This window comes from Gopherus flavomarginatus (genome assembly GCF_025201925.1).
Source record: "Gopherus flavomarginatus isolate rGopFla2 chromosome 11 unlocalized genomic scaffold, rGopFla2.mat.asm SUPER_11_unloc_2, whole genome shotgun sequence".
Taxonomy (NCBI): domain Eukaryota; kingdom Metazoa; phylum Chordata; order Testudines; family Testudinidae; genus Gopherus; species Gopherus flavomarginatus.
The window spans coordinates 167,311-174,330 of record NW_026114603.1 but is presented as its reverse complement, the minus strand read 5'-3'; the positions used below and the strand labels follow the sequence as shown (position 1 = coordinate 174,330).

The 7,020-nt window shown below is 45.3% G+C and overlaps 1 pseudogene; it reads left to right on the top strand.

Moving 5' to 3' along the window:
• Positions 1–777: 777 nt before the first annotated feature.
• Positions 778–1,770, top strand: LOC127040953 (olfactory receptor 11A1-like; annotated as a pseudogene).
• Positions 1,771–7,020: the final 5,250 nt, after the last annotated feature.

Sequence of the window (7,020 nt, the reverse complement as noted above, 5' to 3'; positions counted from 1 at the left end):
ATCGAACCTCTAAATCCCATGTGTTGCTGATGCGCTTGGATATGAGCAATATTTGGCCAATGTTCAGATACATAGATCTCTCAATACTCCCACTGTTACACTAGGTGAGAGACATTCAGTGTTGATGGCCCTTGATACCATTGTCACTGCTACCGAGGCATGACTTCCCCATGACCTATTCCATGTTTCCTTCTACAGAAGAGTTAATCTCACTCAGGATGATGGTTCCAGTTAGAAATGACATTTACAAAACTAAATGGAATGCTAAAATGGACAAAGATAAGTTCCTCAAACTGTCACAGAAACCATAGCAAAGGAAGCATTGGCAGATCTCCTTTAGCTAACTATCCATCCTAGGTTCTTTCACACAATATCTCAGGGGAAGATGGACTCTGTAGTACAAATATGTGTAAATGAAGTATCAGCCCAGCAACAGGATTATTCTGAGGTTTCTGTATAAAGCCAATGGAGTGACATTGAATTCCCCTTAATCTACAATGATAACCTTAGACATTGTGGCTATAGTAATATACAGACATGTTCAGGAAGCTGAAGGTGAGATGTGTTCAACCATAGAGATACCGGGCAGTAGTTACATTTCAAATATCAATTAACATTGGCCTTTTTTTTAAACTTTTAATCCAAATGCCAACATCCTCTGGATTCTTGACTCAACTGTTGGGATGGCTACAAGCATGGAGAAGCCAGTATTGAAAATATGACTGTTTTATAATGGACTTTAGATTCTCAATTCCAAATTTATTTTATTTCCTCTAGATGAAATTGATGACAAACATACATGAGAGAAATCAAATGAACATCACGGAATTCATCCTCCTGGGATTTGGGGATCTCCCTCAACTTTATATTCTTCTTTTCCTGGTATTTTTAGTGATCTACACTGTGACCGTGGCCAGGAACATCCTCATCATTGTGCTAGTTGTGATTGATCAGCACCTTCACTCCCCCATGCATTTCTTCCTGGGGAACTTGTCCTGCTTGGAGACCTGCTACACCTCTACCATCCTGCCCAGGGTGCTGGTTGGTCTCCTGACTGGGAACAGAACCATTTCTGTTACTAGCTGCATTGCACAATTATATGTCTTTGGTTCTCTGGCAGGGACAGAGTGTTTGCTTTTATCTGTGATGTCCTATGATTGGTATTTAGCAATATGCAAACCTCTGCATTAAGCAGCACTTATGAATGGCAGGTTGTGCCTCCAACTAGTAGTTGGATTGTGGATAGATGGATTTATTTCTGTTTCCATCTTTATATTTATGATGTCACAATTAGCATTCTATGGCCCCAATGAAATTGACCATTTCTTTTGTGATTTTCTTCCAATAATAAAACTCTCCTACACTGACTCCCACATGGTGGAAGTTGTTAGTTTCATATCGTCCTCCATATTCACCTTGCCTCCATTTCTATTGACGGTGGCATCCTATGTTTATATCATCTCCACCATCCTGCGAATCCCATCCACGACTGGGAGGCAAAAGGCTTTTTCCACCTGCTCCTCTCACCTCATTGTGGTGACAATTTTCTATGGGACTCTCATCATGGTGTATTTGGTCTCAGAGTCTGATGTATTAAGGGACCTCAACAAAGTGTTCTCTTTCTTCTATGGAGTCCTGATGCCATTGCTCAACCCTCTCATATACAGTCTGAGAAACAAGGAGGTAAAGAAAGCCTTGAGAAAAATTCTCCTTAGTTTTTTTTATTTTTTAAATGAATACAGCATGATTCTCAGGATCAGAACTTCCTGAATCCAAGTGTAGCGTCTGAGTGTTGCCTACCTGCAGCCATCTGACTCATTTTGGAGGGAAATTAGGACACCAAGCCATATCCTTAGATATTTACTGCACCCTCAGACCCACACTCATGTCTGAAGAAACCTGTTCATCCTCCTTGCATTTGGATTATTCTCCTTTGAGAGTGGATGAATTTGCAAGTAAATATTTTAATTAGTTCATGAGAATAAAAGAATTAAAATAAGATCCTTAGGAAATTTAGCATTTGTCATCTATAGTTTTGTCCCGAATGATCTTAAAACTGTACTAAAACATACTCTTCATACTTTCTTTTATGTTGGAACTCATTTAAAATATTTGTGTAGGTTACATGTGAAGATATTAGGTGTTAATGAAGCTCTAGTTTAAGAAAAATGTTATAAAATAACCAGATTAGGAATAAATTTTATTCATGGTCATGTCAGTTGTTCAGGTTACTTCATACTGGGACCCTGGTGACATCAGGGTAAATCTGCCAATGCTCACACTTCATCTCCTGTAATATAAATGTTTCAGTTTGATGACTTCAAATTAGTGAAGAAGGGAAGGTAAATAGATAGGTGGGCCAAGAGTTCTCATTGATGCCTTGGCATACAAGCTTCCTGCTCCTGTGTTTCTTCAGAGAGGTGGTGGGTCTCTGCTACACTGCCCCAGGGTCAGTCAAGGGATGGGTTTCTGACTCAGAAAGGTACAGTTCCCTCCTCTCTGCTCTTCCCTTGCTCCCTGGAAGCAGTAATTTGCTTCCTGACAGGTCATTAGGAATGGAAACTAAAATTGTACTGCCAAAATTGTCCATGTCTGTCTTTTCTGTTTGTGTTATCTGCAAATTTTATAACAATTAGCACATAAGATATATTTGCACGGGCCAAGAGAAATATCTTTTTCTTTCTTGCTTTCTTGCTTTCTTTCTTTCTTTCTTTCTTTCTTGCTTTCTTTGATATTAAATCAAAAACTCAGGCCTCTAAACTGACTTAAAGGAATAATACACGTACATGTAAATTCGTGTCAGGCTACTATATATGCTTGATCCAGGCTCCAGAGGGAGCCAGGATTTTCTGCACATAAATGGGGTACAGTAACTCCTCACTTAACGTCCTCCCTCTTAATGTTGTTTTGAAGTTACATCAGTTCTCCATTAGGGAACATACTAGTTTAAAGTTGTGCAATACTCCCTTATATCGTCCTTTGGCTGACTTTACAAGGGAGCTTGCACAAGTTCCGCTTCTCCGCCTCCTCCCTCTTCCTTCCTCCCTCCCTCCCAGTGCTTCCCCCGCCGCTAAACAGCTGTTTGGTGGCACTTAGGACTTTCTGGGAGGAAGGGAGCAAGCAAGCGAGCAGGGAAGCTGCCCTCCCCCCCTGGTAGCAGACAGGGTCATCTGGAACGTAGGAGCTGCAGGGGCTGCAGGGCCCTGGGCTAAGGGGGTCCCAGGACCCTGGCTTGCAGCTCTAGAGTCCCTTTCGGAATGTGGCCCTCCAAGCACAAGCCAGAGGACTCAGAAGGAGCAGGGGCAGCCACACAGCCAGCGGTCAGAGAGAAGCGCCACTTTCCTCTTCAAAGCCTGCCAGAGAGAAGCGGCGCTTTGAAGGAGAAAGCACTGCTTCTCTCCAGCCGCTGGCTGCGCGGCTGCCCCTGCTCCTCCTGAATCCTCTGACCCGTGCTCACAGCCCCTAAAGCCCTTGTGTTCCGGGTGGCCCTGCCTGTGGGAGTATGTGTGTGGGGAGCAGCTCCCAGAATTGCGGCTCCCTGCACCAAACAGAAGCTGCCCCAGGTAAGTGCTCTGCATCTCCTGCCTGCCCCAGCTCTGAGCCTTTTCATGCACCCCCACCCTGAGCTCCCTCCCACACCCTATCTCCCTCTCAGGGTACGTCTACACTACGGGATTCTTCTGATTTTACATAAACGGGTTTTATAAAACAGATTGTATAAAGTTGAGTGCACGCAGCCACACTAAGCACATTAATTCAGCTGTGTGCGTCCATGGTCCGAGGCTAGCATTGATTTCCGGAGTGTTGCACTGTGGGTAGCTATTCCGTAGTTATCCCATTGTTCCCGCAGTCTCCCCAGCCCCTTAGAATTCTGGGTTGAGAGCCCATTGACAAAATCATTGTCGCAGGTGGTCCTGGGTAAATGTCATCAGTCATTCCTTCCTCCGGGAAAGCAATGGCAGACAATCATTTCACGCCCTTTTTCCCTGAATTGCCCTGGCAGACGCCATAGCACGGCAACCATGGAGCCCATTTAGCCTTTTTTTTTTGTATAGTCACCGTATGTGTACTGGATGCCACTGACAAAGGCGATACTCCAGCGCTACATAGCAGCATTCATTTGCTTTTGCATGATAGCAGAGACGGTTATCAGTTGTTCTGTACTGTCTGCTGCTGGTGTAAATTGGCAATGAGATGACGGTTATCTGTCGTTCTGTACTGTCTGCTGCTATCATGGGTGCCCCTGGCGGAGGTCAGCCTGGGGCGCAAAGGCAAAAATGTGAATGACTCCCAGAGTCATTTCCTTCTTTATGGTTTCTAAAAATAGAGTCAGTCCTGCCTAGAATATGGGGTAAGTGTGCTAGAGAATCAGTGATCAGAGAGCACAGCTGCTCCGTACCAGACCCCGCAGAAATGAGCCATTCACGGGGGGTGCCCCAGCAACAACCCATCCTGTTGCTTCCCTCCCCCCCAACCTTCCTGGGCTACTGTGGCAGTGTCCCCCTCATTTGTGTCATGAAGTTATAAAGAATGCAGGAATAAGAAACAGTGACTTGTTAATGAGATAAAATGAGGGGGAGGCAGCCTCCTGCCACTAAGACAGTCCAGGCAGGACATTAAGCAGTGCAGGGGAGAGGAGCCCAGCATGCCGCTGCTATGACAGTCCAGGCAGGACAGAATCTTTTCTTTACACAGGAAAGGGAGGGGGCTGATAGAGCTCAGCCCCCAGTTGCTATGATGAGGATGGTTACCAGCCGTTCTGTACCATCTACTGGGAATGACTGAGAATCTTTCCTATTTTCACCCAGGCGCCCCCGGCCAGCCTCACCTGAAGCCAGCCAGGAGCACTCACGGGTTGATAACAAGGATGGCTACCAGTCCTACTGCACCGTCTGCCACCAGGCAGCGGAAAGGAGTGGATACTGCTCATCACTGCTGCAGCATCGCGTCTACCAGCAGCATTCAGTAGACACAGGGTGACACTGAAAGAAGTCAAGAAGTGATTTCTTTCCCTTTTCTTTCACGTGGGGTGGGGAGTAAATTGGCGAGCTATTCCATGAACCATGAACATGGACAATGTGTTTGAACCTACAGGCATTGGGAGCTCAGCCAAGAATGCAAATACTTTTCGGAGACTGTGGGGACTGTGGGATAGCTGGAGTCCTCAGTACCCCTTCCTTCCCTCCATGAACATCCATTTGAGTCTCTGGCTTCCCGCTATGCTTGTCACGCAGCACTGTGTAGCCTGTAGATTTTATTTTTAAAAGGCTTTGGCATTTCGTCTTCTGTAACGGAGCTTTGATAGAACAGATTTGTTTCCCCACACAGCGATCAGATCCAGTAGCTCCCATATGGTCCATGCTGGAGCTCTTTTTGGATTTGGGATTGCATTGCCACCCCTGCTGATCAGAGCTCCACGCTGGGCAAACAGGAAATGAAAATCAAAATTTCGTGAGGCTTTTCCTGTTTACCTGACCACTGCATCCGAATTCAGATTGCTGTCCAGAGCAGTCACAGCGGTGCACTGTGGGATACCGCCCAGAGGCCAATACTGTCAATTTGCGGCCACACTAACCCTAATCCGATATGGTAATACCGATTTTAGCGCTACTCCTCTCTTCGGGGAGGAATACAGAAACCGATTTAAAGAGCCCTTTATATCGATATAAAGGGCCTCGTAGTGTGGACGGGTACAGCGTTAAATCGGTTTAACGCTGCTAAAATCAGTTTAAATGCGTAGTGTAGACCAAGCCTCAGACACCGCACCCTACTCTGAGCTCCCTCTCACACCCTAAATCCATCCCAGACCCTTCACTCCCAGCTCTGAGCTGCAGGGGTAAGCCAGGGGCACCTCCCCACTACAGTACAGTACTGTACAGTATATAATGCCTTTTGTCTGCCCCAAATAAATTTCCTTGGAACCTAACCTCCCACATTTACATTAAACCTTATGGGAAAATTGGATTCATTTAACATCATTTCACTTAAGGTTGCATTTTTCAAGAACATAACTATAATGTTAAGTGAGGAGTTACTGTATACTTACACCACATTCACAAAACTGTCTGAATTCTTACTGATCTACCAAAGAGGAGAGATCATAGAAGATTAGGGTTGGAAGGGACCTCAGAAGGTCATTTAGTCCAACCCCCTGCTCAAAGAAGGATCAATCCCCAGACAGATTTTTACCCCAGTTCCCTAAATGGTCCCCTCAACAATTGAACTCACAACCCTGGGTTAAGCACTGAGCTATCCCTCCCCTCTCCATGGCTGCAGTATGCATGGACATTCCAATTGCCCACAGCTGTGGGACAAGTTTCTAGATCTGAGGGCTGTTATACCAGTGATATACATCTTTACATGTTAAGTTTCTGAGAGAATGGTTTAGGAAATGGGGCCAAAATCCAATCATCTGTGAGTCCTCGGGCCTCATTGTGACTCATGTGAGTTGTTCAATTAACCTCACAGGAAGTTTGCCTCAGTAAGAATTCAGTCAGTCCCTCAATGTGTGTCACTCATTTGGGAGTTGCCGTACATCTCTATCATGGAGAGAATGTATTGGAGAGGCACTTTCCAGGGTGTGGTAGAAATAAGAAGAAGAGAAGGCTGGCTGGAAAAGAGGAGCAATCCCTATTATTTAATGTGATAGCATGAAAAGTTCAGGATGTGCTGAAAAAACAGAACATCTCCACAATACCCCACACAGGGCCTGTTCTTCTTGAAGGTCACAGTGTACAACATGGTTTGAACTATTTATGAATTGTGGAAGGAGGGTCACACCCTAGGAAGGGCTTGGAGATGAAGAGGGAACAAAGACACCCATTCAGGAGGAGGAAATAACATCTTTATTTGGATGCTACATCTGCATGTCCATGTCACATTACAGCAACATGGGATCACTCTACAGCATCATCACTGCAGTGCAATGCCTTAGGAACCACAATCATATTCAGCATCCCTGCTGCTTTGGCTCTTAACAAGTCAGATCGGTCTCAGCTTTTCCAGGCCCCATAGATTGAA